Raw genomic sequence first — 12,934 nt, forward strand, 5'->3', positions numbered from 1 at the left:
AGAAAATGAAAAAGCAGAGGACTTTGTACCAGATGAAGGGACAGGATAAAACCCCAGAAAAACAACTAAATGAAGAGGAGATAGGCACCCTTACAGAAAAAGAATTCAGAATAATGATGGTGAAGATGATCCAGGACTTTGAAAAAAGACTGGATGCAAAGATCGAAAAGTTTACCAAAGACCTAGAAGAATTAAAGAGCAAACAAACAGAGATATGTAACACAATAACTGAAATGAAAAATACACTAGAAGGAACCAATAGCAGATTAACTGAGGCAGAAGGGCGAATAGGTGACCTGGAAGACAGAATGGTGAAAATCACTGATGCGGAAAAGAATAAAGAAAAAAGAATGAAAAGAACTGAAGACAGCCTAAGAGGCCTCTGGGACAATGTTAAATGCACCAACATTCGCATTACACGGGTCCCAGAAGGAGACGAGAGAGAGAAAGGACCTGAGAAAATATTGGAAGAGATTCTAGTTGAAAACTTCCCTAACATGGGAAAAGAAACAGCTACCCAAGTGCAGGAAGCTCAGAGAGTCCCAGGCAGGATAAACCCAAGGAGAAACATGCCAAGACATATAGTGGTCAAACTGACAAAAATTAAAGACAGAGAAAAGTTATTAAAAGCAACAAGGGAAAAATGACAAATAACATACAAGGGAACTCCCATAAGGTTAACAGCTGATTTCTCAGCAGAAACTCTACAAGCCAGAAGTGAGTGGCAAGATATATTTAAAGTGATGAAAGGGAAGACCCTACAACCAAGAATACTCTACCCAGCAAGGATCTCATTCAGATTCGACGGAGAAATCAAAAGCTTTACAGACAAGCAACAGCTAAGAGAATTCAGCACCACCAAACCAGCCCTACAGCAAATGCTAAAGGAACTTCTCTAAGCAGGAAACACAAGAGAAGAAAAGGACCTACAAAAACAAAAACAAAACAATTAAGAAAATGTCAATAGGAACATACATATCAATAATGACCTTAAATGTAAATGGACTAAATGCCCCAACCAAAAGACACACACTGGCTGAATGGATACAATAACAAGACCCATATATATGCTGTCTACAAGAGACCCGCTTCAGACTTAGGGACACATACAGACTGAAAGTGAGGGGATGGAAAAAGATATTCCATGCAAATGAAAATCAGAAGAAAGCTAGAGTAGTGATACTCATATCAGATAAAATAGACTTTAAAATAAAAAATGTTACAAGAGACAAGAAAGGACACTACATAAAGATCAAGGGATCCATCCAAGAAGAGGAGATAACAATTATAAATATCTATGCACCCAATATAGGAGCACCTCAATACATAAGGCAAATGCTAACAACTATGAAAGAGGAAATGCAAGGTAGAAATAGAGACAGAGATGTAGAGAACAAACACATGGACACCAAGTGGGGAAAGTGGGGAAGGTTGGGGGGGGGTGAATTGGGAGACTGGGATACCAAATTGTACACTCTAAATATATGCTGTTTATTGTCTGTTAATTGTATCTCAATAAAAGTTCTTAAAAAAAAAAAGAATGCTCTTAAAATCCTTAAAGAGATGGTGTTATGTAAATTTGAATGCCATGCTTATGATTATAATTCCCTTTGATATGTCTGGAAATTAAGCCTATAAATAAATACAATTAAATACTGAATCATATTAGGCAAAATAATTTACAGGGTATCTCTGTAACCTGTGGGAAGAAGGACGGAGTTGACATTACAAAGTGGGCAAGCAAACAAATACACACAGAAACACGTGCCTTCAGTGTTTTTTCTCGACCTCAATTAGGAGGTGAACAAATGGTCCAGAAAATTCTAATTTTATTGTTTAAAAGAGAGGGTCCAAGTTGTTAAAACTTCAGTAAGTCCCCACTTTAAGAAAAATAAAGCACTCTTGAAAATGTACCTATATTTGATAAGATGTATCCTAAGCCTCAAACTGAAAATAGTGATTGGATATTTATTTATTTATGAATTTTTGGCCGTGTTGGATCTTCATTGCTGTGCTCAGGCTTTCCCTAGTTGTGGTGAGTGGGGGCTGCTTTTCATTGCAGTACGCGGGCTTCTCAGTGCAGTGGCTTCTCTTGTTGCGGAGCACAGGCTCTAGAGGCGAGGGCTTCAGTAGTTGCAGCATGTGGGCTCAGTATTGTGGCTCATGGGCTTAGCTGCTCCGTGGCACATGGGATCTTCCCAGACCAGGGATCGAACCCCATGTCCCCTGCACTGGCAAGCGGATTCTTAACCACTGTGTCACCAGGGAAGTCCTAGTGACTGGATCTTAAATTATTATAGTAAAGAACAGATATTGGAACCTAATGAAAATAACTCTGAATTTTTAAAAAAGGTTACCTGATATGTGTACTAATTTACCTGATATTCTAACCAGGTAAACTTTGATAAAATAGATGAAGCCTGAATATTTTAATAGCAAAGATATTGGAAAATTTTTAAACATTTAAATTTGTTTGGATGACTCCTTCTCATGGTTTGAATATCAAACAGTTTAAATATGCATACAGTGAAAAGTCCTTCCTATGCCGGATTTCTCATACCTCAACAGTTACTTTGTCCCAGTCTGATACATATACAAGCCAATATATTATTCTGTTCCATTTTTCTGTTTTATTCACTGAGCAAAAAAATCTTGGAGATCTTAATATTAAAACATGAAGAACTTAGTCTTTTTTTTAACAGCTACGTAGTGTTCAAATATATGGCTATAACACAGTTTAACTACTGTTTTGTTGATGGATATATTTAGGTTGTTCCCAAACATTTGCTATTCTCAGCAAAGGCTAAGAAATACCTTATCACTTCTCCTGTGTGGAACTACATCTGTGGGCTAGATCCCTAGAAGTGAAATTGGAGGTTCAGAGTATGCACACATTTGTAATTTTCACAGATACTGCCAAATTTCTGTTTCTGTATATTTTAGCCAAAGCAGTGATGCCAGATATAATTTTATGCTTTTTTCACTTCTTTCAGAAAAGCACAGTGAAAAGTGGGTTACCTATTAAAGAATAAGGAAGAAAGCAGGACAAGTTTATTTGGCAATTTACAGAGTACATTTTCACTCAAAAACACATTCAACAGAAAATTTTGGGCATCTACCACATGCCAAGTGCTTTTAGGCTTTTGGATATACACATCTAAACTAACCAAACTCAAATCTCTGCCTTTGTGGTGCTTACATTTTGGAACTCCATGCTACTTCTTAAGAAGCAAGTTAAATGTCAATATCCTGAAACTGATCTGTTGAGATCCTGAAACTGATCTGTTGAGATCCTGAGCACAGGCGCCAGACATATGCTACTAGCGTTATTTAAAAACTAACTAGAGACAATGTTGCATATGATTTCATAGTTCCATCAGGTTCTTTTAAACAACACACTTGGGCGAGAGCTCTTTTTATCTGAGTCCATCTGCTGTTGGTAGTGATCAACATACTGTGGGCATTGTGGTAGCATCTGAGATTGGGTTGTGAAATCGGAAGTGGAGTTACGGGCAGATCAGCAAGTATGTGCAACCTGTTTAGTTCTACCTCTGGCTGAAACCAAGGGTGTCCAACTCAGGCTTAGGGAGTAGGAAAGATAAGGTTATCAGCACATTCCCATCAGGGCAGTTTCCTTTTTGCTGTCTGTCTCTGTTTTGGTTCTAGAAAGAGATCAAAAGGGATTTTATGGAAAACAGTGTCAGAATCATACAGCAGCAATACTCTGCTGAACAAGGGCATGGAAAAGGTTGTTAGAAACTGAGGGAGAAAAGACCATTGATGCCAAGGAAAGGGGGTACAAAATGTATTGTCAGAGATACAATAGGATGGTCTCAGGGGTATGCATCTTTTCTAAAATGAGAATATCTTACAACTTTAGCCTCTCATTAGATTTAATTTTATAAGGAGGTAGCAAACTACAGTCGTTAAAGTCTTTAGTGGGTTCTTTGCAATCATTACAGAACAATTGGGAGTTCAGCTTGTGACAAGGAAGCCAGACACGACGGCATCGTCAAGCATGAAGTAAAGAATAGAAAAGAGCCAATTCCAGGGAGTGGCTCTTGAATCATATCCTGGCCCTTTTTCTTTTTGTTGTATTATTAAAATTTCATCCTGGCCATAATAAACACGATCAATAATTGGTTACTAATGAATGGTTTCTGCAGTCCTAATACATCTCTCTTATTTTTCTCAGTCATTTAATCTTAGAGTTTAGAAGGAGCCTTTGGAGTTGTCAACATGCTCCTTAGACAGCTGAAGTCGAGAAGAGGGAAGGGACGATGGCGGAAGCCAGGTCTCTCTCCAGATTCCCTGTCCAGCAGAACTCTCGCCCCAGGATCCCCATGGGAAACCTGTTATGCCTCTGATTTCTGGATTCTGAGCTGCCTTCCTGCAAACGCTGCAAGCTGGCGTGACTCTGGGCAATGACACCGTGGCCCGTACAGGGCTGACACACTGCAGGCCCGTGGACCGCGGGGTGCGGAGCGGGCCGCCCTGAAGCCGCCCACCGGCCCGCGGAGTGTGCGCGCTGGCCCCGCACTCTGGCCGGGTGGTCCCGGCGAAGGCCGGCTCCGCAAGGACCGGGTCACGGATCAGGGTCCCCAGAGTTCCATTTCGCCCGGCTGAGGCCGCGTGCGGACTTCTTCCGAGCCTCCCCGCAGGGTTTCTGGGCCCGCGAACGGCGGACCGACGCCGGCAGCGCTCGCAGCAGGCCGAGAAAGGGGGCAGGCGGGCCGCACTCCCGCCACCTCGGTGCTCGGGCCGTCTCCCGTCCGCCCGTCCCCGGTTCACCCCACCAGCGCTTCCTCCCCGTTTCCCGCTTCGCGTTTACAAAGCGCCACCGCCCCCTCCGCGCGCAGCTCCAGCGCCCGCCGAGCCCCTCGACCCCTCCCTCGGCCGCCCCTCCTCCTCCCGGCTCCGCGCCTGTCCCCCCCGCGCCCGCCGGGCCGTCACGTGCGCCGCGCCCCGCCCCGCCCCCGCGCCGGCGCGCTCCGACGTGCCCTGGAACTCACCCTCCCCGGGAGAGCCGCCTGCGGGGACGCGCCGGCCGCGGCCGCCGCCGAGTGAGCGCCCTTCGGGCTCGCCTGGGCGCCCCGTCGCCGACCGAGCCGGGCCAGGAGGGAGCCGTCCCCCGCGAGGCCGCCGGGCCCTCGGTGAGGTGGGGGGGGCCGCGGGCGGAGGGCAGGTCGGGGCGGCGCTGCACAAAGGCGCCCGGGGCTGGGGCTGCGGGGCCGGGGGAGGCGTGTGCGGGCGCTCGGCGGCGGCGGCGGCGGCGGCGGCGGCGGGGTGCGCGAGGTGCGGCCGGGGGCGCGGCCGGCGGGGTCCGGGCGCGGGGCGGGCGCGGGGCGCGGGGCGCGGGAGCCGCTGCGGGCCGGTCGGCCGACGGGGGCGACGGCGTTTAAATGGCTGGAAGTTGTGATTTCTCTGCCCCCCGGGTTTCCTGACTTCCTGTGAGAGGGCAGTGCCCGGCGCCCCGCCCCGCCCCCAGGAAGGAGGGTGTCGGGGTGTGCGTGTGTGTGTGTGTACAAGGCTGGCGGTGCCGCCCTCCTTCCTGGCCTCCCGCCGCCGGCGTGCCGGCTCCCTAGCCGCTGCAGGGGTGCAAGCCCCCGCCCCCCCGGGAGGCGACTTGGGCCTCCAGTCGAGGACCGGTGACCTCAGGACGGTGCGCGCGGGGCCCCGCAGCCCTCCGAGGTGCCCCGCCCCTGCTCGGCGGGCTCCTGCTCCTCTCCAGCCCTTCTGCGGGGAATCTCCTCCAGGTCCTTGAGTTTAAACACTCGTCTGCGCTGTGCTTGGGGGGTGGGGGTGGGGTGGGGTGGCGGATTGTTTTCTAAGAATGACTGTCCTTGACGTGGTGCGTCTTCACTGACCGCAGACCCTTTGAGACGAAAGGGCCACAGGGTCATCAGCCGAGAGAAAGGCACGGCCTCCTGGCGTTCTCGAGGCGTGTGATGCTTCGCTTCTGACTGCAGCCGCAGTTTTCAGTGCACTCGCGAGGGCGAAAGCAACAGTGTTCAAAGCGTGGCTTGATGAAAGTTCTAACGTCTTTGCAAGCGAAGTGTGTGTTGTCGGTAGAGGCAGTGAACGCTCGTGTTGCTTTATGGTTCATCGTGACGCGAGGAGGTCGATTTTATGGAGCATTTAGGCTCGCGCTCCTAAAGGGCGGTGACGTGGAGAGGAAGGAGCTTTGGATGAGGAGTCTCTCGGGTTGAGATTCCGCCACCCCCTTCTAAAGGTGAGACCTTGGAAGACTCTGGAAGGCGGTTAAAAAGTGTCCAGCTCCTAGCCACGCCTCTTCCATAATTAAACGCGGGGAAACAGTGACCTAGAGGTCTGTTTGTCCATATGTTGTGTTTCTTACCTGATTCGCAGCAGGATGCGTTACAGGATGGGGCATCTTTGTATCTTTCGGTCCGAGTAGACAGTCTGGCTGCTGATGCCAGTATTTGCTCTTTTTCTCTCTGTTTTCAAAATGCCTTGGAAATGTTTCAGAGCAGGGATTTGGGAGCCCAGAGCAGCGACCCGGGCTCCGAAGACTTGACCCTGAGCGGGGCAACCCAAAGAGCCAGAGAAGCTGGGCACGTAGGTGTGACCAGTGGTTGCAGGTAGCTCTGCTGCTCTGGAGGGGTCTCTCTGTGGGGAAAAATGAGTTAAATACAGTCTAATGTACCAGAATACGTGTGCATGCCCCAGTATTGGGTGATAGGTTTCTGTTCCTACTTGATCAGCGACAGACGTTGGAGAAGTTTGCTAACTCATTCATTCTTAATATGCCGTCTGTATAGAACAGTTGTTCATATATAGTCAGTATTCTATGTATCTGATTTTTTTACTTACACACGTTGTGAGGCACAAGCGAAAATATGTGAATGCTGCAGAAAAACAGTGTAATATTTGTAGTCAATCATTTGGCTTTTCTTTAATTAGAAAGTATTTGCTGAGTGCTTTTTTAATAGGTTGACAGAAAATGGGTTTTACGAATGTAAGTTCTTTAAAACGTGCAGTCGACGTTTCTGAGCATAAAAGGGTAATGAACAGTTTAAGTTAATTAAAACTGAATGTGGTGATATGTAAAATTAAGTGGTGGTACTAATTTTTGCTTATCTGAGAAAATTGGTACTAGGAAAAAGCAGCTTAAGGTAAATCTGCCTGAAATAGGCATTACAGTTTTATAATAGTAGGAGAGAAAAGTGAAATTAAACTTTTATGTTATCTTCTATATAACAATTTTAGTCATAATTGCAAATGTGCACTGTTTTGTAGAATGAATCGGATGTGAAAAGGCAGGATGGTACCACATAGCATCATTGTGCTTCAAATCATGCTTTTCAAATCATTCTCTTGAGCAACCCATTAGGCCACTATCTTTGTGGTTTCTTTTCTTCAATTGTTAACTGTTTTAATTGTGCCACATCCTCATTTGTGGATGGCTTTGCAGTGATTCAGCTATTTACCTATTTTATTGACTTAATATTTTGCAGTTTCAGTTTGCAGTTGACCAGCTTTTTATTTGAACTGAACTGCCAGATCCTGACGTCTCTAAGCACCCCTTCTGTTGTCGATAATCTAGTGCTTCTCACTTTTCTATGTGCATGCGAATCACCTGAACTTCTAACAAGCTCCAGAAGATACCAATGCTGCCCGGACCTCGACTATGTCGAAATGTGATGCCAGTCACCTGTGTAAATTTCAAGTTTTTAGTACTCAAGTAAAAAAGAAAGAAACCATGCAATAAATTTCACTGTCATTTTGTCTACATGATATCTTCAAAGTCTCCTGTGTATTTTACAGTTATAGCATGTCTCCGTTTAGATTAGTCACATTTCACATGCTCAGTAGCTACATTTGCCTACTGTATTGAACAGCATGGTTCTGGAGTCTAGACGCCATATCAGTGCTGGTCTAAGTGTGTATTCAGATTGGCCCTATCAGCAGCCCTTGGGAACTTGTTAGAAAATGTACATTTTGGGACCCCACCTCAACCCTACTTTCAATAGAATATGTAGGGTTTCAGTAACTTGCAGCATATGACTGCAAAATGTATATGTGGTGTTTTGGATGGGATCCCAAACAGAAAAGTTCATTAGGGAAAAACTAAGGAATATGGACATTATTAGGTATCAGCATTGATTGGTGCATTGATTGTGATGAATGCACCTTACTAATGGAGGATGTTTGTAGTAAGGGAAGCTGTGTGCAGGGTATGTGGGAACTCTGTACTACCTTTGCAGTAATTCTGTAAATCTAAAATTCATCTAAAAGAATGTTTTTTTTTAAAGAAGATCTCCAGGTGATGCCATCTTTCACTAAAAGTGAGAAGCAGTGATCTAGATCATTAATATGACCTGCACTGCTGCAGCTTGGGTGGGCGGGATGGAGGGTCCCATTAGGTCTTGTAGGTTACTAATAGTTGGGGGGTGGTGGTTTGTTTTTTTTGGCCACACCTCGGGGCTTGTGGGATCCTAGTTCCCTGACCAGGGATTGAACCCAGGCCTGGACCACCAGGGCTAAAAATAAGAGCTAAAACTTATAAAGAACTTGCCATGTACCAAGGATTATACCAAGTGCTTTACACATATTTACTCATTTAACTCTCCCAGTGTGTGATACGTACTATTAATAAGCTCCCTTTCACAAATGGGAAAAATACTGAGGCTCAGAGAGGTTAGGTAACTTGTCTTAGGTCACACAGCTAGTTGAGAGGCAGAAACAGGGACATTTGAGGAGGGACTAATTTTTTTTTTTGTTGTAAATAAATAAATTGCCTGAGTTGGGTCTTCGTTGCTGCGCATGGGCTTTCTCTAGTTGTGGTGATCGGGGGCTATGCTTTGTTGTGGTGCCCGGGCTTCTTATTGCAGTGGCTTCTCTTGTTGCAGAGCACAGGCTGTAGGCTCAGGTTCTTCAGTAGTTGCAGTGGGCTCAGTAGTTGTGGCTCATGGGCTTAGTTGCTCCGAGGCATGTGGGATCTTCCCATACCAGGCTGGAACCCGTGTTCCCAGCATTGGCAGGCAGATTCTTCACCACTGTGCCACTAGGGAAGTCCCAGGAGGGGCTTATTTTAAAAGCAGTCAGTTCATTTGTGAGTGTTTCCTTCTCTGTGCGGTTTGCTGCTTTGAGTAAGCGATGATTAATGTGGATGTTCTGTATCATGTCTTGTAGCTTACAAAGTACCTTTTCCTCTTTGCATTTTCACAAGGATCTTTTGAGGTTTGTATTGTTTCTTTTGTTTTACAGGTAGTCCATGTGCTGAGGGCCTGAAAGCTAATAAATGGCAAATCCTAATTTAAATTTCAGTACTCTGACCCTGAGTTCTGTGCTCCTTTTACCACAGGAGAATTCAGAATATGTTTACAAGTTAGAGTGATATCATTAAAAGTTAGCTGAGAATTACCTGTATTTTGCTGTATATCACTGGTTTGTTTGAAAAAAATCACTTTTATTGAGTTAAAATGTACATACACTAAAATAAAACACTCAACAATCAAATGGGGTGAACTGCAGATACGTACAATGATGTCGATAGTCTCAGAAGCTTTGTTCTCAGTGAAACAAGCCAAACCTGAAAGGGTACATACTGTCTGTATATATGCTTTTCTGTCTCCATTTGGCTTCCTTGAGTAAGCTGTGATTAATGTGATGCTTTTTATCACGCTTTATAGTTTACTAAGTACTTTTCCATGTTTCCTCTACCCATTTTCACAGGGATCTTCTGAAGTTTGCATTGCTTCCTGTTTTACAGATGAGTGTGTGACAGTTAGTTGAGGCATTCACCAGTTGATAGGCCTCTAGGTCATTTCCAGTTTCTGGCTATTATGAATAAAGCTGCTATGGATGTTCATGTAAGGCCTTTGCAAGGACTGCGGTTTCATTTTTCTAGGGTAAACACCTAGAGGAGGAAATGCTAGATCGTGTGTTAAATGTATGTTTAACCTTATAAGAAACCCCCAGAATGCTTTCCAAAGTAGCTGTACCACTCTGCATTACCACCAGCAATGAATGAGAATTCCAGTTGCTGGTATCCTTACCCTACAAAATATCCTTTATGTATATATATATATATGTATATATATATATTTAAAGACATTTTAGTAGGGAAGTAGTGATATCTGGTGGTCTTAATTTACATCATAAGGGTTTTAACAGCTTTATTGAGGTATAATTGCTGTAAAATAAACTGGATGTATTTTAACTGCGCAGTTTGGTGAGTTTGGACATATGAATAGGCCTGTAAAATCATCACCATTATCAGGATAATAAACATTTCCATCACCCACCTCCTAATTTCCTTGAGCCCAAAGGTAATTTGTTGCCCTTGTTCCCTGGTAACTACTGACCTGCTTTCTGTCACTATGCATTACTTCATTTTCTAGAATTTTATGTAGATGTAGTCATATAGTATGTACCCTTCCTGTCTGGATTTTTTTCATTCAGCAAAATTATTTTGAAGTTCAGTCAGTTTGTTATGTGTGTCAGTAGTTTGTTCCTTTTTATTGCTGAGTGATATCCCATTGTGTGGATATTACACAATTAGTTTATCTGGTCGCCTGTTGGGGGATTTTGAGTTGTTTCAAATTAGGGATTATTACAAATAAAGCCACTGTGAATGTTCACATACAGGTCTTTGTGTGGACACGTGTTTTCATTTTCTTTGGTGAATACTTAAGGGTAGAATCCTTGGGTCATATGGTAGATGTTTATTTCAGGTTTTTAAGAATCTGCCCAACTTTTCCCAAGATGGTTGTACCATTTTACATCCCCACCAGCAGTATGTGAGAGTTCTGGTTGCTCCACATTCTCAGAAATACTGGTATGGTCAGTTTTTTTTTTTTTTAAATATAGTTTTAGTCATTCTAGTAGATGTGTGGTGTTATTTTTTTGTTTTTAATTTGTATTTCCCTAACGACTGAAGATGTTGGGCATCTTTTCATGGACTTATTTACTATCTGTAGATCTTTCTTGGATATGAATACTGTCCGTTCGTATCTTTTGCCCTTTTTTAATTGGGTCATTTGTCTTATTGACTTGTACAGTTATATATGTTATAGATATGAGATCTTTGTTGGACATAAGTTTGTGTCTGATACATTTGTGTCTCTGTTGGTGAGGGATATTGGTCTGTAGTTTTTCTTTTTTATAACATCTTTGGTTTTGGTATGAAGATAATGCCAACTTCATAAAATGAGTTGGAAGGTTTTCCATCAGGTTCAATTTTCTATAAGAGGTTTGTGTAGAATTGGTATTATCTTCCTTACATTTTGGTAAAATTCACCAATGGAGCCATCTTGGCCAGGAGTTTTCTTTGTGAGAAGATTTTTAAAGACGGGTTCAATTTATTTAATAAATATAGAACTATTTAGGTTATTGGTTTCTTCTTAAGCAAGCTTTGCTAATTTGCCAAAGGAATTTATCTCGTTCATCTAAGTTGCTGAATATATCGACATAAAGCTGTTCATGATATTCTTTTATCTTACTTTTAATGTCTTTAGGATCTGTAGTTATATCTCCTGTCCCATTCCCAATGCTGGTAATTTGTGTTTCTTTTCTTTAGTTCTTGATCAGTTTGGCTAGAGGGTTGTCAGTATTACTGATCCTTTTGAAGAACCAGCTTCTGGTGTCATTGATTTCCTCTAACATTTTTCTGTTTTCTCTTTTACTGATTTATGCTCTGATCTTTATCAAGTCTTTTCTTCTGCTTGCTTAGGGTTTAATTTGCTCTGTATCTGGTTTCTTAGAGTGCAAGTTTACATCACTGATTTGAGACCTTTTTTCTTTTCTAATTATGGGTATTTAGTATATAAATTTTCTCTAAGCACTACTGTAGCGGCATCCCACAAGTTTTTGAGCTGTCACCTTTTTGTTTTCATCTGGTTCAGATTTCCTGTTTGATTTCTTCTTTGACCTCTGAGTTACGTAGAAGAGTGTTGTTTAGATTCCAACAACAAATTCATGGGTTTTAAGATATCTTTTTATTAATTTATAGTTTAATTCAGTTGTCAGAGAACATTCTTTGTGTTATTTCAGTCCTTTTAGATTTATTGAGATTTGTTTCATGGTCCAGAATATAGTCAACAGAAAATGTATGGTTAGGGACTTCCCTGGTGGTCCAGTGGTTAAGACTCCATGCTCCTAATGCAGGGGGCATGGGTTCCATCTCTGGTCAGGGAACGAGGATCCCACATGTTGCACGGTGTGCCTCCCCCCCCCCCCAAAAGAAAAGGGAGAGAGAAAATGTATGTTTATATGAAACTACTGAACTTCCTGCTTGTACCATTTAGTGCTTCCATGAGCACTGAGTGTGTCTCCATTTGTTGGTATCCTTGTCAGCACTTAATATTGTCTTTGTTTTTTGTTTCTATTTTTATTTTATAATTTTTAGTTGGTGGGTAGTGATATCTTGTTTTGGTTTTAGTTTGCATTATTGGATATTTAATATTTTGTAAAATAATTTAAATTTGAGTAAAAATTAAGAATCATGGAGTTTTTGTTGTTGTTTTTTCTTTTCCCCAGTAGAGGACAGGGACCTCTAAGGGATTGCCAGCAGTAATAGTTCATCATTGTCTATGTGCTACAGAAGTGGTACTTTTCAGTTTTCTAAAAGGTTGAATGTTTATTTGCCTTTTAATATTTACTTTGAAAGAGGGTCTGTAAAAGCTATGTGAGGATTTTAGTGATTTTTATGGTTTTGGGGTTAACAGGTATAACATGCTTTAAATTGTATTCTCCATTTTACTTTCTCAGGAGCATTGCACAAGAATTGCAGTTTCTCTATATCCTCACCAACACTTTTTTCTGTTGTTACTTTTACAGTAGCCACCCTAATGCGTGTGGAGTGGTGTCTCGTGGTTTGGATTTGCATTCGATTTGCTTATTGGCCATTTGTGTATCTTCCTTGGAAAAATGTCTATTCAGGTTTTTGCTGACCTGACTCTGCTTATCA

The 12,934-nt window shown here is 43.0% G+C and overlaps 1 protein-coding gene across 8 annotated transcripts in view; it reads left to right on the top strand.

Moving 5' to 3' along the window:
- Positions 1-4,999: 4,999 nt before the first annotated feature.
- ARHGAP12 (Rho GTPase activating protein 12) overlaps positions 5,000-12,934 on the top strand; it is a 107,259-nt gene continuing 99,324 nt past the window's right edge. For all 8 annotated transcript variants that reach the window (XM_057730833.1, XM_057730827.1, XM_057730829.1 and 5 more), the window contains exon 1: positions 5,000-5,153. The gene's annotated coding sequence lies outside the window, so the exon portion shown is untranslated. The remainder of the gene's footprint in view (positions 5,154-12,934) is intronic.

The sequence above is a fragment of the Hippopotamus amphibius genome, chromosome 4, assembly GCF_030028045.1.
Source record: "Hippopotamus amphibius kiboko isolate mHipAmp2 chromosome 4, mHipAmp2.hap2, whole genome shotgun sequence".
Classification (NCBI taxonomy): domain Eukaryota; kingdom Metazoa; phylum Chordata; class Mammalia; order Artiodactyla; family Hippopotamidae; genus Hippopotamus; species Hippopotamus amphibius.